The sequence below is a fragment of the Lepidochelys kempii genome, chromosome 18, assembly GCF_965140285.1.
Source record: "Lepidochelys kempii isolate rLepKem1 chromosome 18, rLepKem1.hap1, whole genome shotgun sequence".
Taxonomy (NCBI): domain Eukaryota; kingdom Metazoa; phylum Chordata; order Testudines; family Cheloniidae; genus Lepidochelys; species Lepidochelys kempii.
Genome location: NC_136397.1, coordinates 5,800,071 through 5,820,668, shown reverse-complemented (window position 1 = coordinate 5,820,668; position 20,598 = coordinate 5,800,071).

Sequence of the window (20,598 nt, the reverse complement as noted above, 5' to 3'; positions counted from 1 at the left end):
CAGTGACTTAATACTTGACACCCATTTGCATCGGTGCATTCATCAGCCATGTCTGCAAATTTTCTGAATGTGGTGAGAGAGCTCTTCACTTTTTCAGCTGCTGAGCCTTTCACTGTTGCACCGCATGCTTCTAACCAGTCAGTTGAGTTTCTTGCAGAAAGACAGTGAGCATTTGCCAGTCTTGTTCAGAACCAGTGTCCAACTTCAGGTTTAACAAGCAAAAATGCAGTTAACATTGGCCTCTGGTTTGCAGTGTGCGGTATCTCTTGCTTAAATAGAACATATGATGCAACGGCCATGTTGGTTCACATAAACTGTGTTGTGTCTCCAGCATTTTTAACAGCCTCATTAAGTACTTCTAAAATTGGCTTTGACAGTGACAGGCTTATAAGGCTTTCTGCATGTCGATACAGTCCAGAGGCTTGGTGTTTTGCAGCCTTTTCACACAGTTTATCAGCATTGGCTTTGCTGATTTGTCTGGCAAAACAAGCCGTTTTACCAATTGTAGCAGTGGGAAGCTTTCCTTCTTTGTAAGCTTTTTTGCAAGAGGTGCACCAGTAGCTATATTTTGTAACTTCAATAAATGGGAAAAGTTTGATCACCAACACTGCCTTTAGGTTGTGGAGACACTGTCTCTTCAGTAAGTAGCTGTATTTGTGCTTTGGGTTGTTTGGCTATAGATACTCCACTTGAACCTTCAGAGGACATGTTGTTATATTCTTGGGTTTTGGTGTGTTCTTCATCTTGGTCAGTTTGACCACTGGGGTGAGGGATGGGGGAGTGTAGGGAAATCCCTGCCTCACTGTACACCCCTTCCCCTGGCCTGGTAGGGGAAAGGTGTGGAACCAGCAAGTGGCTGGGCTCTCTTTGGGAGCGGCCGCTGAATGGAAAGCTAGGAGTTGCTGGGAAGCTGAAGCAGAAGCCCCGTGGCAAGCAGGCAGGAAGAATATGCAGAGCTGGGTGGGGAACAGGCTGTGACTGCTGGATATGGCAGGTTCGGATGGGATTTATGAGGGAGCAGCAGCAGCTGGGTAGGGAGCCAGTGAAGAGGGGCCCCAAGGAGAGATGCTAACTGAGCCCAGCCTGAAAGCCTGCAAGCTCCTATTTCCTTGGAATAGAGACTGGACTGGAGAGGGCACCAGAGGCACAAGGCCTGGCTCTTGACTGGGCTGCCCCAGAGACCCAAACAGGAACCACTTTCACTCCCTTTGAACTGTAACTGTTTAAGCCTCGGTACCTAGGGTACTGGCAACCTTCCCTTTCCTGCCAGCCCCAGTAAACACCCTTTCCCTGAGCCGTGTGTTGGACCCACCAGGGCTAGTGCCTACAGGGCCTAGCTGCTGAAATACCTACAGTGCTTGCCTCCGAGTCATAGTGCAGCTGGCACAGTCCTTGCACCCGAGGCCTTGGTGTACTCTGACACCGAGCAGCAGCAATTCCATCGATTCACAAAGGGATGCACCACCCACCCCTGCTTCTTTTATGCCTTTTTCATGGGGTTTTTTTGGACCAATCACACTTCTTTTGGGTGGTTTTTATGGCAATCTGTAGGCACCTAAACTCCAGATGTAGGTTTAGGCGACACTGTAGCTGAGCACTGTAGGTGCCTAAATTCAGTCACCATCTGCATTCTCAGGGTAAAAGTTCCTGAGGTAGCTGAGGCTATGTCTACACTGCAGAGTTTTGTCACCAAAAGTGATGCCGTTTTAAAGCGCTTTCATTAAACTGCTGCTGCATGTCCACACTATGCTCCAGGTCTCGGCAGAGTGCATCCACACTAGCATCAACACAGAGAGCAGTGCACTGTGGATAGCTATCCCACTGGCTGCAGGGTGCTTTGGGAAGGGTTTGCAATGCCTCCTGGGGCAGGGACAGCATCACATGATGCAGGTTTCTCAGTCCCATCCTTCCATGGGCATCCTACTAGATTGCCAGCTGCCTTTCAACTGAAGTGGGGGGATAGCAGAGAGTGTGTGACAGGGAGTGTGTGTGTGTGGGAGAGACAGACGGAATGTGTCTTGGGGGAGTGTGTATGTTGGGGAAGCGTGAGTGTGTTGGCATGCCGTTGTCTCTTAGGTTCAGACAGCCACCGGAAGCAACCAGTCCAGAGGCAAGGGGAGGAGGATACCCCTGTCATCAGCCCCCCGCCTCCCTCCCTGGCTCTGCACAGCATAGCAGTCTCTTTCTCTCTCTCACACACACATCCGCCCTGCCTGCCTGCCTCTGTGTTCCTAGTGTGGGAGACAGCAGCATTCCACGTTAATGATTTGCTCTTTGTTCCCTGAGCAGAGCAGCAGGCTCAGCTGTCAGACCTTCCCCGAGCTTTGAAAGGGGAGGGCAGCTGAGTTCAAACCAGTGAGCAGAGCACTCATGCTGGGCATTGTGGGATACTGGGCGAGGCCAGTTCTGGCGATATAATAAATGGCAGTGTCTACACTGACGTTTTGCCGCTTTAATTTGCTCCAAAAGGTCCATGCCTCTTGTTGAGGTGGTTTATTTTGTCGCTGAAACTAAAGAATTTTGTTGCTACACCTCCACTGTTTCAGCACCAAAAGCTGCCTTAGATTGTTAATAATTATATTAAAGAGACACTTGTCCAAGTACAGAGCATTGTGGTTCTGCTGTTAACCTTTGGCCAGTCTCTAATGCAAGAGGTACTTCGACTCTCACCCCATGACCACCTAGTATTGTAATTCCAGGTGCCACAAGGTGGCACTGTTACTCAGACCTTTCCATTTCTTTTTCTCAGCACGAAGAAGTTTTACGCGTGGGAAGACATGCTGTGTTGTGGTTAGTGGGGTGTTATATAAGGGCTTGTGTAGAGAAAGCTTTGGGGAGAGAGGGTGCCATGTGAGCAGCAGATGAGTTTGTTTTTTGCCTTGATCTCTGACTGGAGTTAGTTCTTGAGGCAGAGTTATTCACTGGGAACTGGGCATCGGTGCTGGGCTGAGATCCTTGGAAGTACGGATCACCCTGCCTGCTTTTCGACCACCTCTGTTCCAGGAGTGGTGTATGTGTGTGAATAAAGCAAGTTACATTTAGAATATACCCAGACTCGGCATCACTAATTTCTCCTCCCTTGGGAAGCTGGCCTGCAAGGCCACAGAAACCTACTGCCTCTTGGCAGAGGGGCACTGCTGGCATCAATATGGGATGCTGGGGTCAGAAGAAGAGACAAGAGTATCCTCTGGTGAGGGACCTGTCAAAAATCGGTTAAAAGTCCAGGTAGATCATATGAATTCATGCAGCTAAGCAGGAGCACACACATGTCTTTGGTTAAGTAACTATTTTGAATTCAAACAAGTATTCACGGACATTTTTCCATTCACCGATCTTTGCTGATAATACTTGCTTGGCCCCTGGGCTGCAGACATGCTGCTGTGTGGGATCTTGGCTTGCTGACTGTTGGCTTTGGAGTGATCACCAGGAAAGTCAGTGTGATGGGGGTCTACAGGCCCCACGTTGAGCCAGGGCTGGCTGTCTCAAAGAGCATCACCGCATCTGCCATCTGCTGGAGGAGTCTGCATCGTCCGGCCTAGGATTGGGAGTAGGGGCGTGTGGCCACTTATCAGGTGAATGTCTCCCATAGCACTAGCTGTGGATGGACATTACTCCACACAGTAGGGTCTCTTTCATGGTCTGTGCATAATTCCAATCTGTTCTGGCCAGGCTGCAGACTGTCCAGGGTATTACGTGTTTATTTCATTGCATACACATTAGGAAAGGAAGTCCCCTCTTCTGGGCCCTCCTTCCAATAGGACAGCACCACAATAACCAGCAGCTATACACTGAACTCCCAAGATCTACTGCCAACCACACTCCCAACCATAATTCACTCCCACCTCAGAGCTCCATTGTATTGCAATGATCATCAATCCCATTTCCACCCCTCATCCTGTTCTGACCCCAAATGCCTGTGAGATCCTTGCAGCATGCCCTGAAGGTTAACCAGGCTGGGCACTGGCAGACCAGGGGTATTCTCTCTGCCTGTGTGTATTTCAGCTCCAATCCAATGGGTAAGCACACTCCAGCCCCCGTTGACATGACAGTGTGTTCAGCTCCAGCAAATGTTTGGTGTCGTTCCTGGATCAGGTCCCAGTTTCTGCCAGTGGGACTTTGGCTAGAGCGTCCGAAGCTCATCAGTGCCTGGCTGCTGATAGAGGCCCAGAGCCCTGGTGCTAGCTGGAGACTGAGTGAATGCCTGCGTCTCTCCCCATATCTTTGCAGCGTGCCAAGAGCTGAGCCCGAGTTACCCCTGGACACTTCTACCCAGATAACTTACGACTCCTCAGCTCTTGCAGTGTCTGGGCCAAGGGGGTTGAAAATCCACTGGTGCATCCTATGTACATCGTAGGGAACCTGTTATTGTGGATAATCTCCACAGTGTATGGTGAGGTCCTGACTGCCTGACTCTCCAGCTCCACCTCCTGGTAAACAGTGTCAGATCTATACTGAGACTTCAGGCTCATTCTCCTCTGCAGGAGAAAACTGCATTGGAGCCCAGGAAGCTCCAGCAGTGTAACTCCTATGTGGGAGAACAGAACGAGGCTGCTTCTCTCCAGAACCACGTGGGCTGTTTCTAGTGAAACCTCAAGCTGTGGGAAGCTTTCATGTTTCCTCCCATGCTGGTTATCCAGGCAGTGTTAGCAGGAGGTTCAGGAGCTTGTCGTGGGACTGCCAGCCCAGCTTGATGCAGTCTGGAACAGTCGGGAGCCCAGTTTTAAGCGATCTACAGACGAGTTCTGAACAGGCCAGACCTCGGTCCCTTTCTATCAAAGCACACAGCATTCATAGTTTTGAAGTGGAAGCTGGTGAAACGCAGCAGTTTTGCCACAGTTTCCCTGAGTTCCTTGGAAATGTGGGGATTGATCCAGCTCTAATCAAGGCCTGATTGTCACTTTACCCCCCCACATTAGTCCCCCACCACGTGTGTTAATTTAGCTAATTTGTAAATTTAGCTGCTTGGTCTAATTCCGTCTCCGAAAGCAAGACTTCTTATTGATACCAACAGCCTAATCCTGCACCCACTGAAATGGGAGTTTTAATTAAAGGGCCCAGTTCTCCTACTCAATAGAATTTGAGTGGTGTAAAAGGAGAATCAGGTCCATTCAATGTAAAAGTGACCTCGAATAGCTTTCATGGATATAAATGTGTCACGATTCTACAGGCCAATGTCCACCAGAAGTAGTGGGAAATCTCCCTTCTCCAGGGTATATTATATAATTCCCATGCTAGCCAGATGGGTTACAAGGTACTAGACTGATTTCAGTCACCGGTGCGAGACTGAAGTGACCTGTTCTAGGACTCATGAGGGGGCAATGGAGGGGAGGTAATGTCACATTTGGAGAGAGGATGGCATTTTGACGGCAGGGTTCTATTGGAGAAGCTTGATGTTCGATGCTGCACAGAACTTTGGAATATTAGACTCAATCCCAGCAGGGCGGCTTAGTGCTCAGCGTGCAGGGGAGGTGTCGAGAGGTGAATGCTGAATGTTGGGCACCACAATTACATACCAACAGATGTGGGAGCTGCCCAGGCCCAGCACTTCATTATGGGGAGGTGGTAAATATCTCTGTGTCACCCTCCTGCCGGGTGCCAATGCCAGCACTGAGCGCTGGTTCCTGCTGCCTAAAGATCCTGCTACGAAAATATACAAAACTCTGGTTTGAGCCCCTGCCCAGAGCTGGACTCATTTGTCTGGCTCCGGCCTATCAGAGACCTAGAACCCTCAGGCCAGGAGGGACCTCCAAATCATCTAATCTGACCTTCTGCACTCCACTGGCCACTAAGCACTGTCCAACCATTTCCGTTCTGAGCCAACAGCCAGAATTAAGCCAAAGTTTGGCAGCCTGCAGGAACCTATGGTATTGATTTAAAATAGAGCCTCCCTGGTCGCCCGGGGTGTTTTCCCTCACTCACCAACATGCAGGATCCTCGGATCATGGACCCCAAGGAGCTGTTATTTGGAGGAAATGGGAAATCATAGAATCATAGAATCATAGAATATCAGGGTTGGAAGGGACCCCAGAAGGTCATCTAGTCCAACCCCCTGCTCGAAGCAGGACCAATTCCCAGTTAAATCATCCCAGCCAGGGCTTTGTCAAGCCTGACCTTAAAAACCTCTAAGGAAGGAGATTCTACCACCTCCCTAGGTAACGCATTCCAGTGTTTCACCACCCTCTTAGTGAAAAAGTTTTCCCTAATATCCAATCTAAATCTCCCCCACTGCAACTTGAGACCTTTACTCCTCGTTCTGTCATCTGCTACCATTGAGAACAGTCTAGAGCCATCCTCTTTGGAACCCCCTTTCAGGTAGTTGAAAGCAGCTATCAAATCCCCCCTCATTCTTCTCTTCTGCAGGCTAAACAATCCCAGCTCCCTCAGCCTCTCCTCATAACTCATGTGTTCCAGACCCCTAATCATTTTTGTTGCCCTTCGCTGGACTCTCTCCAATTTATCCACATCCTTCTTGAAGTGTGGGGCCCAAAACTGGACACAGTACTCCAGATGAGGCCTCACCAATGTCGAATAGAGGGGAATGATCACGTCCCTCGATCTGCTCGCTATGCCCCTACTTATACATCCCAAAATGCCATTGGCCTTCTTGGCAACAAGGGCACACTGCTGACTCATATCCAGCTTCTCGTCCACTGTCACCCCTAGGTCCTTTTCCGCAGAACTGCTGCCTAGCCATTCGGTCCCTAGTCTGTAGCTGTGCATTGGGTTCTTCCGTCCTAAGTGCAGGACCCTGCACTTATCCTTATTGAACCTCATCAGATTTCTTTTGGCCCAATCCTCCAATTTGTCTAGGTCCTTCTGTATCCTATCCCTCCCCTCCAACGTATCTACCACTCCTCCCAGTTTAGTATCATCCGCAAATTTGCTGAGAGTGCAATCCACACCATCCTCCAGATCATTTATGAAGATATTGAACAAAACCAGCCCCAGGACCGACCCTTGGGGCACTCCACTTGATACCGGCTGCCAACTAGACATGGAGCCATTGATCACTACCCGTTGAGCCCGACAATCTAGCCAGCTTTCTACCCACCTTATAGTGCATTCATCCAGCCCATACTTCCTTAACTTGCTGACAAGAATACTGTGGGAGACTGTGTCAAAAGCTTTGCTAAAGTCAAGAAACAATACATCCACTGCTTTCCCTTCATCCACAGAACCAGTAATCTCATCATAAAAGGCGATTAGATTAGTCAGGCATGACCTTCCCTTGGTGAATCCATGCTGGCTGTTCCTGATCACTTTCCTCTCATGCAAGTGCTTCAGGATTGATTCTTTGAGGACCTGCTCCATGATTTTTCCAGGGACTGAGGTGAGGCTGACTGGCCTGTAGTTCCCAGGATCCTCCTTCTTCCCTTTTTTAAAGATTGGCACTACATTAGCCTTTTTCCAGTCATCCGGGACTTCCCCGGTTCGCCACGAGTTTTCAAAGATAATGGCCAATGGCTCTGCAAACACAGCCGCCAATTCCTTCAGCACTCTCGGATGCAACTCGTCCGGCCCCATGGACTTGTGCACGTCCAGCTTTTCTAAATAGTCCCTAACCACCTCTATCTCCACAGAGGGCTGGCCATCTCTTCCCCATTTTGTGATGCCCAGCGCAGCAGTCTGGGAGCTGACCTTGTTAGTGAAAACAGAGGCAAAAAAAGCATTGAGTACATTAGCTTTTTCCACATCCTCTGTCACTAGGTTGCCTCCCTCATTCAGTAAGGGGCCCACACATTCCTTGGCTTTCTTCTTGTTGCCAACATACCTGAAGAAATCCTTCTTGTTATTCTTGACATCTCTGGCTAGCTGCAGCTCCAGGTGCGATTTGGCCCTCCTGATATCATTCCTACATGCCCGAGCAATATTTTTATACTCTTCCCTGGTCATAAGTCCAACCTTCCACTTCTTGTAAGCTTCTTTTTTATGTTTAAGATCCGCTAGGATTTCACCATTAAGCCAAGCTGGTCGCCTGCCATATTTACTATTCTTTTGACTCATCGGGATGGTTTGTCCCTGTAACCTCAACAGGGATTCCTTGAAATACAGCCAGCTCTCCTGGACTCCTTTCCCCTTCAAGTTAGTCCCCCAGGGGATCCTGGCCATCCGTTCCCTGAGGGAGTCGAAGTCTGCTTTCCTGAAGTACAGGGTCCGTATCCTGCTGCTTACCTTTCTTCCCTGCGTCAGGATCCTGAACTCAACCAACTCATGGTCACTGCCTCCCAGATTCCCATCCACTTTTGCTTCCCCCACTAATTCTACCCAGTTTGTGAGCAGCAGGTCAAGAAAAGCGCCCCCCCTAGTTGGCTCCTCTAGCACTTGCACCAGGAAATTGTCCCCTACGCTTTCCAAAAACTTCCTGGATTGTCTATGCACCGCTGTATTGCTCTCCCAGCAGATATCAGGAAAATTAAAGTCACCCATGAGAATCAGGGCATGCGATCTAGTAGCTTCCGTGAGCTGCCAGAAGAAAGCCTCATCTACCTCATCCCCCTGGTCCGGTGGTCTATAGCAGACTCCTACCACTACATCACTCTTGTTGCACACACTTCTAAACTTAATCCAGAGACACTCAGGTTTTTCTGCAGTTTCGTACCGGAGCTCTGAGCAGTCATACTGCTCCCTTACATACAGTGCTACTCCCCCACCTTTTCTGCCCTGCCTGTCCTTCCTGAACAGTTTATAACCATCCATGACAGTACTCCAGTCATGTGAGTTATCCCACCAAGTCTCTGTTATTCCGATCACGTCATAGTTCCTTGACATCACCAGGACCTCCAGTTCTCCCTGCTTGTTTCCAAGGCTTTGTGCATTTGTATATAAGCACTTGAGATAACCTGTTGATCGCCCCTCATTCCCAGTATGAGGCAGGAGCCTTCCCCTCACAGACATTCCTTCCTGTGCTTCCTCCCGGTGTCCCGCTTTCCCACTTACCTCAGGGCTTTGGTCTCCTTCCCCCGGTGAACCTAGTTTAAAGCCCTCCTCACTAGGTTAGCCAGCCTGCTCGCAAAGATGCTCTTCCCTCTCTTCGTAAGATGGAGCCCGTCTCTGCCCAGCACTCCTCCTTCATGGAACACCATCCCATGGTCAAAGAAACCAAAGCCTTCTCTCTGACACCACCTGCGTAGCCATTCGTTGACTTCCACGATTCGACGGTCCCTACCTAGGCCTTTTCCTTCCATGGGGAGGATGGACGAGAACACCACTTGCGCCTCCAACTCCTTTATCCTTCTTCCTAGAGCCACATAGTCTGCAGTGATCCGCTCAAGGTCATTCTTGGCAGTATCATTGGTGCCCACGTGGAGAAGCAGGAAGGGGTAGCGATCCGAGGGCTTGATGAGTCTCGGCAGTCTCTCCGTCACATCGCGAATCTTAGCCCCTGGCAAGCAGCAGACTTCTCGGTTTTCCCGGTCAGGGCGGCAGATAGATGACTCAGTCCCCCGGAGGAGAGAGTCCCCGACCACCACCACCCGCCTTCTCCTCTTGGGAGTGGTGGTCGTGGAACCCACAACCTCAGGACATAGCATCTCATGCCTTCCAACCAGCGGAGTCTCCTTCTGCTTTCTCGCCCCAGACATATCATCTGGTCCACTCTCCGCAACGATACCTGTGGAGAGAACATGAAAGCGGTTAATTACCTGTGTCTGTGTTACTGGAACCCGGACATTCCGCTTACCTCTTCTGGAGGTCACATGTTGCCAAGCTTCTTCACTGGCCTCTTGGCTCCTCTGTGCAAGCTGCTCTATATCTGTAGATATCAGTAAAAACACTATGAAAAGCCCGTGTATACACATTTGCGGGTAAGAAATCAGACAAACCAGATCAACTGGGCCATGGGCACATAGGACTGAAAGGGAGCATTTGGATCATTGGGTCCAGGCCCAGCTAGTGTTGGCAACTCTGTCATGTAATCCCATTCATAAGTGTATCAAGATCCATCTTAAACCTAGTTAGGTGTTTGCCCTTGTCATAAATATAAAGGGAAGGGTAACAACCTTTCTGTATACAGTGCTATAAAATCCCTCCTGGCCAGAGGCAACATCCTGTTACCTGTAAAGGGTTAAGAAGCTCAGCTAACCTGGCTGGCACCTGACCCAAAGGACCAATAAGGGGACAAGATACTTTCAAATCTTGGGGGGTGGGGGAAGGCTTTTGTTTTGTGCTCTTTGTTTACATGTTGTTCTCTCTTGCGACTGAGAGAGGCCAGACAGAAATCCATATCCAGATCGATATCTGCTGCTCCAGGCCTTCAATCTTCTCTTCCAATATGGATATTAGCTTGTACTTTGTACAGACAAAGTCGCTTCTGTCCTGTGGAAGAAAGACAAACCCATCCTAATCCTCTTCTCCCCAGCAGAGGGAGCAGAGAACTCTGTCCCTCTAGTTTTCTAGCCCTGGGGCTTCCATCTGTATTATTAAGGAAGGATCCTTGCAGTACTGCAGATCTCACCCCCTGTTCACTGGGAGACCCTCCAGCCAGGGGCTGTTGGCAGCAAGAGGGGCCAGGTTCAAAGTCTAGAGGTTCCTTCTCAAAATACAACTACATGGCCTAAGCCCCCACCTGGAAACCAGGGAAACGGAATACCCCTGGCACACTTGACGGGCAATAATTCCCCACTCGGAAGCACTGAATCCATTGTATGAAACAAAGAAAACTTCATGGCAGGTGGGTGTGAGGGGGGACAGGGAATAAATGTGGGAAAGCCAGTAATAATTCATCAGCATGATCATTCACATAGATTATATGTAAAAAGAAAAGGAGTACTTGTGGCACCTTAGAGACTAACCAATTTATTTGCGCATAAGCTTAAATGCATCCGATGAAGCGAGCTGTAGCTCACGAAAGCTTATGCTCAAATAAATTGGTTAGTCTCTAAGGTGCCACAAGTCCTCCTGTTCTGTTTGCGAATACAGACTAACACGGCTGGTACTCTGAAACCTGCCATAGATATATGTGTGTATATATATGACACTCCCAGGGTGTCTTGGCAATAGTCTCAAACCTAGTCCTGCCATCACGGTGTGAGCATCCAACAAGGTTTGTTCCCACTTCCCTCTTCTTCCTCTTCTGCTGCCCCTATGTTGGCTGTTTGTTGGCAGGTGGGTCTGTCTGCAGTCCCTAGGGCAGTACTGCATCACCTGCTGCCAGGGCAGTGCTCTGCCGCCTACCCCAGCCCGCAGGATTACAGCTGTTACCAATTGCTGAGCAGGGAACCCCTCACTGGAGTTCTCGGCAGAGCTGCTGCCCCCCCGCATGCAACGTCTCCAGCGGGAAGGAAGTCAGTGGCTTAGGACTCGGATCAAAGTCCTCGCCACCAGCGATGTACCACCCAGCCAAGCGCCCCTTTTCTATCCTGGTTTTGTGCAAGCCAGCATGCCAGACTGCAGGCTGGTTAGGGGGGTCCTTACCTCAGCCCCATTTGAGGCACCTCTCTTGTCTTTCATTAACTGACAGGGCTAATAACATTTTTTACCCCCAAAATCAAAACGTAGCTGAATTTTGACCAAACCGTCCCATAAGAGCAGTACAAGTCAGGTGTGGCCATTCAGCCATTTCCCTCCTCTATGAGCCCCTGTTCACCAGGAGCTGTCAACAGCGGGCTCTGGAGCTTCAGGCCACTGGTCATATAATTGCATAGGCCCCAATCCTGCAAAGGGGCCGCCCGCCCCTCAGAGTCCCTCTGACTTCAGGAGGCCTGCACACAAACAGAGACGGCCATGCCAAAGTGTGCAGTTATGCTAGAGCAGGACACAGTGGGGGCTCAAGGCACCTGGTGGAGAGCCCTGGGAGACCCACAGGACAGGGGATCACTACACTGCACTCCCCGTCCCCACGCTATGGGGCTCCCTGCGACCTGGGGCTGTAATCATAGATAACGACGCTGCCGGCTGGCATTTCCAAAGACGGTCTCGCCTGTTGGTCTCAGCGCATTGTGCACAGGCAGGCGCCCAGGTCTCCATTAGAGGTGGGGAGCTGAGCCACTGGGGCAGCCCTGGGGTCACACAGTGAGTCAGAATCCAGGCGTTCAGGTTCGCAGGAAGCCCGCCAGGGTGACGGTGAGAGGGCAGGGAGGGTAGTGGTGGCTCCCAGTCTCTGCCACGTGGCCCTCCTGCCCCAGTGTGCCACTCTAGCTTTGCACAGCTGATGGTGCAGTTACCTGACTCCCCAGGCGTTAGCACGCAGGGCTCAGCAGGCCTGGCCAGTGGATGTGCTCACCCTGCTATTTCTTGCTTGTCACCCGCCCAGCGCTGCTGCTGTCCCTCAATTCTGGTCCACATCTACCCCTAGGTTCTTCACACACAGCTCTGCCAACTCCCCTGTGTCCTGCTCTGCAGGCCCCTGATCCCAGTCTGCCTGCCTCACCCAGTGACGATGGCCCTCAGTCCTGACCTGCAGCTGCTATGCCGGGCCTGGTCATCCTGGGAGACGTGGGCTTGTGGTTGTGCTGTTCATTGATGGCCACCTGGGCAAGGCAGGCTGGGAATGAGGGGGCTGCAGGTCGGGATTGAGGGGCAGTGGGAGAGCTGTGTGTGAAGGCCTGAGGACTGGAACAGCAGGGGGGCTATGGGTTGTGATCAAGGGGCATCAGCAGAGCCCTGGAATGCCAAGGTCATAGGGCAGAGAAAAGTTCACTGGCTGTGTGTGTCAGGGAGTGCTCACGCCAAACAGAAAACCACATCCTTTTGGAGGCTAAAGGTGCCTCCAGCATATATTATTATTATCATAGGGCCCAGCACCCCCAGCCCTGATCCAGGCCCCCACTGTGCCAGGCACTGTACGGATACAAAGAGACAGTCCCTGCCCCAAAGAGCTGACAATCTGAACATAAGCCAAGAGCCAAGAGATGGACACAGACAAACTGAGAGGCAAGTACAAGATAACAGGGAGATGATGTTGGTTTGCAGTCTCCTCACACCAGGCAGCTTAACCATTGTCAAGGGTTTTGTAGGCATCATGGCAAAGGACAGTTTGAAGGAGGCTAATGAGGTGGCTTGGTGGCTACTTATGGGGAGCTCCTCCCAGATATGAGGGGCAGCACATGAGAAAGCACAAAGATTCTTGTTTGAAAATTTAACAAGTGGGCGATGGACGCTGGCATCATGGGCTGATGGGAGGTGGGAGTTGGCATCTTGATAGCGAATGAGAGATGATAGGTAGTGGGGAAATGAAGGCAGCTATAAAAATATGAAAAATAATATATAACAAATGGAAGAAAGGGTAAGATGATACTAATTAATATAAACCAGAAACTAGGAATTGTAGAGAAGTGATAAGGGAACCAAAGGAACACAAGGAGACATCTAAGGCCAATTGTAAGGAGAATAAGAAGGATGTTTTTTTTAAAGTATATTAGGAACAATAAAGAATCTTAAAAATGATATTGATCATTACTAGAAAATGGTAGAATTATCAATAAGAATGAAGAAAAGGCAGAAGTGTTCAATAAATATTTCTGTTCTGTATTTGAGGAAAAAACCAGATGATGTAGTCATGTCATATGATAACACTTTTCATTCTACTAATATGTCAGGAGGTTGTTAAACAGAAGCTACTAAAGTAAGACATTTTTAAATCAGCAGTTCCAGATAACTTGCATCCAAGAGCTTTAAAAGAGCGGGCTGTGGAGCTCACTGGACCATTGATGTTGGTTTTCAATAAGGCTGAGAACACTGTGGAAGCTCCAGAAGACTGGAAGAAAGCAAATGTTGTGCCAATATTTTAAAAGGGTCTAAGGGATGACCTGGTAATTATAGACTTGTCAGTTTGGCATAGATCCCAAACAAGATAATGTGTCATCTGATACAGGGCTTGACTGATAAAGAATTAAAGGAGGGTAATATAATTAATGCCAATCAATTTGGCTTTATAGAAAGTAGATCCTGTCAAACAAACTTGATATCTTTTTTTGATGAGATTGATTGGTAAAGGTATTAGTGTTTATGTAATATACTTAGACTTCTGTAAGGCATTTGACTTGGTACAGTACGACATTTTGATTAAAGAACTAGAAAGATATAAAATTAACATGGCACACATTAAATGGAGTAAAAGCTGGCTAACTGATAGTTCTCAAAATGTAATTGTAAACAGGCAATCACCAACAAAGGGATATATTTCTGGTGGGATCCTACAGGGATTGGTTCTTGGCCCTGTGCTATTTAACATTTTTATCAGTGACCTGGAAGAAAACATAGACTCATCAGTGATAACATTTGCAGATTGCACACAAATTGAGTGAGTGATAAATAATGAGGACAGAGTGATCTGGATTGGTTGGTAAACTGGGTTCAAACAAACAGTATGAGCTTTAATGTCACTAAATGTAAATGTACACATCTAGGAACAGAGAATGCAGGCCATGCTTACAGACTTTATCCTGGAAAGCAGTGACTCTGAAAAAGATCTGGGGATTCATAGATTCTAAGGCCACTGTGATTATCTAGCCTGGCCTCCTCCTGTATAACACCGGTCAGAGAGCTTCCCCAAAATAATTCATAGAGCAGAGCTTTTTGAAAAAAACATCCACTCTTGATTTTAAAATGGCCAGTGATGAAGAATCCACCCGAACCCTTGGTAAATTGTTCCAGTAGTTAATTGCCCTCCCTGTTAAAAATGTATGCCTTATTTCCAGTCTGAATTTGTCTAGCCTCAACTTCCAGCCATTGGATCGTGTCATACCTTTCTCCGCTGGATTGAACAGCCCATTATTAAATATTTGCTCCCCATCTAGGTACTGATAGGCTGGGACCAAATCACTCCTTCACATTCTCTTTGTTAAGCTAACTAGATGGAGCTCCTTGAGTCTATCACTATCAGGCAGGTTTTCTAATCCTCTAATCGTTCTCATGGCTCTTCTCTGAACCTCCTCCAATTTATCAACATACTTCTTTAATTGCGGGCACCAGGACTGGGCACAGGATTCCAGCAGCGGTCGCACCAGGGCCATATACAGAGGTAAAATAACCTCCCTCCTCTTACTCAAGAGTCCCCTGTTATGCATCCCTGGATGGCATGAGCCCTTTTGGCCACAGCTTCACACCGGGAGCTTGTGTTCAGCGGATGGGGGTGGATAACGAGCTGAACAGGAGCTCTTAGTGCAATGCTCTGACCAAAGGGGCTCATGCCATCCTGGGATGCATAAATGGGAATCACGAGTAGGAGCAGAGGGACAGGCACAAACACAGTCCCCCTCAAGAGAGGCTTTTGTGCCAGGGCTGAAAACCCCTGTACCTTCTATCCCAGGCAGGGAGACAGCTCCCGTCATGGTCAGGGACCACGGGCACGCACCCCTGTCTAGAGACCTCTGCCTGAGGCTCCTAGCTGAGGCGACTTCTCCTGAGGGTGAAGGCCCCCCCCAGCAGCCAAACTGAGGTGGCTGCTGCACATCAGAGCGGCTGTGTTGAGAAGAGCCCAGGCTCCGGTTGAGTGTAGATATCCTGGGCCTGGGCTGAGTCATACTGAGAGAGAGAAATCGCAAATGGAGATGAGAAAGTGGTGCTGAAACAGGGACCTGCCTTGGCTTCCATCCTGGACTCACTGAGCACCATGTCAATGTGATGAATTATATATGTCCATGGGGCTGTCAGCTGTGCTGGGGATATATGTGTCCCTGGGACTGCTGGCTGCATCAGGGGTTTATGTGTCCCCAGGGTTGTCAGCTGTACTAGGGGTATATGTGTCCCTGTGCTATCCGCTGTACTGGAGGGTATATCTGTTCACAGGGCTGTGTTAGAGATATTTGTGTTCCTGTTGCTGTCAGCTCTATTCGGGGGTATATATTTCCCCGGGGCTGTGTGATGTACTAGGGGTTTATGTGTCACTGGGCTGTTGTCTGTACTAGGGGTATTTGTGTCCCCAGGCTGTCAGCTGTACTAGGGGTTTATGTGTCACTGGGCTGTCAGCTGTACTATGGGTATATGTGTCCCTTGGGGCTGCTGGCTGTAGTTGAGGTACATGTGTCACCTGGTCTTTTGGCTGTAGTTGCGATACATATGTTCCCAGGACTCTCAGCTGTAGTAGGGGTATGTGTTTCCCTGGGGCTGTTGGCTGAAGAGGGGGAATGTGTGTCCTCTGGTGTGTCAACAGTACTAGGGGTATATGTGTCCCCGGGCTGTCGGCTGTACTAGGGGTATTTGTGTCCCCAGGCTGTCGGCTGTACTAGGGGTATGTGTGTTCCCGGGCTGTCAGCTGTACTAGGGGTATATGTGTCCATGGGTTGTCAAGTGTACTAGGGGTATATGTGTCCATGGGCTATCAGGATTCCTAGAGCTAGTGGCTTGTTGCTTTGGCCAGGACAAGGGTGTATTGGATGTAAGTGGCCAGCTCCAAACCCTACCTTTGGAACTGAGTGGTCTCTGGGAGTAGATGCTGTTTCCCCAGTGCTCAGAGACTCCCCTGGGAGCCCCATGAAGGGGAACCTCTAGGGAGGGCGGACGGAGCCCTGAGGACTCTGGCTGGCTGGCTGTGTTTGATTGCTGGACAGCTGTAATCGTGGTGAGACACCAGCACTGGAGTTTCACACTGAGAGATGCTGTCACAGCCCTGTGGGCCAGCGGGGAGCCATGTGGCTGTAGCTCTGCTCAGGGGTGTATTGTGTGGGTGCAATGAGCCCGCTCTTGCCACTCCTCAGAGATCCAGGCACTTGTGAGCATTCCTCAGCATAGCTTCCCAATCCTTCTTATCTCTATTTTACAGACACTGAGGGGGGCAGAGACTTGCCCAAGGTCACCCAGACAGTCAGTGGCAGAGCCAGGAAGAGACCCGGTTTCCTGACGCACCAGGCTCGGCCTGAATCCCCTTGCCCTGGTCCCTGTGTGATCGTCGACCACTGATGGAAGCGGCTATGCAATACTGCCTGGCTGAAGGGACAACGCTGCACGCTCCCACTGCACTCGTTTTGCCCTGGTGTAAATCAGGCCCGTGGGGCCAGGCAGGGATAGAATCATAAAATCATAGAATATCAGGGTTGGAAGGGACCTCAGGAGGTCATCTAGTCCAACCCCCTGCTCAAAGCACGACCAATCCCCAACTAAATCATCCCAGCCAGGGCTTTGTCAAGCCTGACCTTAAAAACTTCTCAGGAAGAAGATTCTACCACCTCCCTGGGTAACGCATTCCAGTGTTTCACCACCCTCCTAGTGAAAAAGTTTTTCCTAACATCCAACCTCAACCTCCCCCACTGCAACTTGAGACCATTACTCCTTGTTCTGTCATCTGCTCCCACTGAGAACAGTCTAGATCCATCCTCTTTGGAACCCCCTTTCAGGGAGTTGAAAGCCGCTATCAAATCCCCCCTCATTCTTCTCTTCCGCAGACTAAACAATCCCAGTTTCCTCAGCCTCTCCTCATAAGTCATGTGTTCCAGTCCCCTAATCATTTTTGTTGCCCTCCACTGGATGCTTTCCAATTTTTCCACATCCTTCTTGTAGTGTGGGGCCCAAAACTGGACACGCTACTCCAGATGAGGCCGCACCAATGTCCAATAGAGGGGAACGATCACGTCCCTCAATCTGCTGGCAATGCCCCTACGAATACATCCCAAAATGCCATTGGCCTTCGTGGCAACAAGGGCACACTGTTGACTCATATCCAGCTTCTCGTCCACTGTAGCCCCTAGGTCCTTTTCTGCAGAACTGCTGCCTAGCCACTTGGTCCCTAGTTTGTAGCGGTGCATGGGATTCTTCCATCCTGGTCGTAGCCACAGGTGATCTCCCAAAGGAGGGGGGGGCCGTGTCTGGGGATGTGTGTCACAGAATCCCCGGGCAATACACTGGAACTGCTCCCTACAAAGCCAGTCAGGACTCTGGTGAAGTCTCCTCTCTGGGAGCAGGACTGTCTGCAGGGCAAGAAGCTCACACAGGTTCCACCTTCCTGGGTCTGACCTCGAAGCATTCAGCATCCTCTGCCCCTCCGTGCGCTTCCCACAGCGAGTCCGCTCAGGTGGGGTCCTGGGGAAGCCAGAGGGTCCTGCACCCCAACTTTGCAGTCAGATGTGACTCTTAGCCAGCCAGTAAAACAGAGGTTTATTAGATGACAGGAACATGGTCTAACACAGAGCTTGTTGGTGCAGAGAACAGGACCCTTCAGCTGGGTCCATTATGGGGGGCAGTGAGCCAGACAACCCCATCTGCACTTCACTCCATGTCCTCAGCCAGCCCCAACTGACTCCCCCTCCAGCCCCTCCTCCTCTGGGCTTTGTCCCTTTTCCGGGCCAGGAGGGCACCGTGATTCCTTTGTTCTCCAACCCTTTAGCTATAATCTTGTAGGGGGAAAGGGCCCAGGCCATCCATTGCCAGGAGACAGAGTGTTGGCCATTTATGTACACTGGCCCTTTGCTCTGCAACAGTTACGCCCTTTATGCCACCACCTAGAGTCGTAAGAAATGCATAGGGGAAACTGAGGCACCCCTACAGTATTCAGAGGAAACTTTAAGAACAGTCCCACTTCCACACATCTCTTCCCCTTCCAGACCAAACTGAGTGAGGTCACTTTAGCTGGTGACCTGGGGAAGTTTGAACCCAACAACGTCCCATGGATGCCCCATCATCTCTCCCATTCCTTGATGGGAGTTACACCAGGCCCTTCCAGTTTTACGCCCTCCCTTAGGTCGGGTGTGCTCGATGGCACTCGCAGGCCGCATTTGGGAAAGTTTATGCGGCCCGTGCCCTTTTTCCACCCCAAAACCCCTGGGGTTCAAACTGAGATGAGGTCTTCTCCCAGTGCTCCAGTCTGGAGGGCTGTGATTCGGGCTCTCTTGGTTAAGAGCCCCCGTCTTGACTTTGGCCACCCTCTGGCCATGCGTCTCTGTCACCCGCCGCTCGGCATCAGCCCCTTTCATTGGATGCAGCCATATCCGGGCAGAGGGGTCAGTATACACTGCAAAGCACCGCCCCAATAGATACGGCTGTAGCTCTTTAAGGGCCTGCCCCATGGCCAGACGTTTCTTCTTTATGGCCACATAATTCTGCTCCCTGGGCAGCAGCTTCTTGCTTGGGCACCCAGTGGGGTGTCTCCCCCCTCTGCATCGACCTGCATTAGTATCATGCCCAGCCCTGTGTCTGTGGCATCGGTGAACACTGTAAAGGGCTTGGCACTGTTCGGGTTTACCAGATTTACCAGGCCCTGGGTTAGAGCCTCCTTCAGTGCACAGAGAGCCCTCTGGCGCTGCTCGGTCCAGACCACCTTGTCTGACTTCTCCTTTGTACGTAGCTCAGTGATGGGAGTAGCTAGGGAGCTAAAGTGGGGTACAAACCCCCAGTAGTACCCCGCCATCCTGATAAAGGCCTGGACCTTTTCTCGGTCTGGAGAACGGGCCAATCTCTGATCCTCTTTACCAGCCCGTTGGACTGAGGGTGATATGCAGAGGTCCAAGTGGGCCAGACCCCACATTTCTCCCACAAGCCCCAGAGCCGGGCTGACATGACATTGGACCCCTGGTCTGTAAGGACCTTGCTGGGGACCCCTTCTCTGCTGAAGATGGTCAGTCTGCCACGGTGTCTGCCACAGAGCCCCCGCCCCTGGGTAGCGGATGGCGAAATCCATCACCACCGGGATGTATTTTTTCCCCGACCAGGTCGCCTTGCTGAGGAGCCCCACTATGTCCAGAGCCACTTTCTGGAAAGGTTCCTCTGTGATGGTCAGGGGTCTCAAGGGGGCTTCACTCTTATCCCGTCCTTCCCCCCCACTCTGGCTGGGGGCGCAGGACCTGCAGTGCTGCTGAGCTGCGTCACAAACTCCGGGCCAGTCACGGTTCTGCAGCAGCCGCTGCCTGGGGCTCTGGATCCCCTGGTGTCCCGAGAGAGGGACATCGTGGGCCAGGTATGATAGCCTGCGGCGATACTTCTGGGGACCATCAGCTGCCTCCTGATCCCCCACAGTTTTACTTCTTCTGGAGGAGCCCATTCCCGGTACAGGAACCCCTTCTCCCACGGGAATCTGTCCCTGCAGCCTTCCCCACGGGGGTTTGCAGTACTGTGGCCAGCAAGTTCCCTCAGCTCCTCCAAGGAGGGATCCTTCTGCAGCCCGGTCTGGAATTCATCTGCTGGGGAAGGGAGTGGGACCTGTTCCCTCTTGTGGGCTGGGCCTGGGGTCACAGCCCCACTGAGCCCTGTCCCTGGTCGCTCCCTCCCTGGTGTGGGATCACTTCCCAGCAGTGCCTCTGGACCAGGCAAACCTGGTTGGCAGCTGTCCTGCGCTGCCTGTGTCCCCCCGAAGCAGAGGTCGTGTCTCCCACCTTGCTCAGCGCTGTCCTGGCTGTCCCAGTGGGGCCAGGCAGCGAGCTCTCTGTTCTCCTTACAGCATCAGAGCCAGCGTGAGCCGCCTCTCCGGTGTGCAGTGGGGCAGGGAACATCTCTTTGTCCCACCCAGCCCCAGAGGTCTGGTTACAGGCTGGCAGGTATCCTAAGCCTAGCAGCTCCTCCCTCCTCCTGCTGGGCCATAAGCAGGGTGAGGGGCTTCATCCCTAGGACCCTCACCCAGTTCACACAGCCCCTCAGCATCTGAGGCTGCACCACCCAGGGGCTGACAACAGTTCTCTCTGTCCCAAGGTCTCGCCACCCCAGGAATGTCTCCCCATTGACCATCACCTTCCGCTC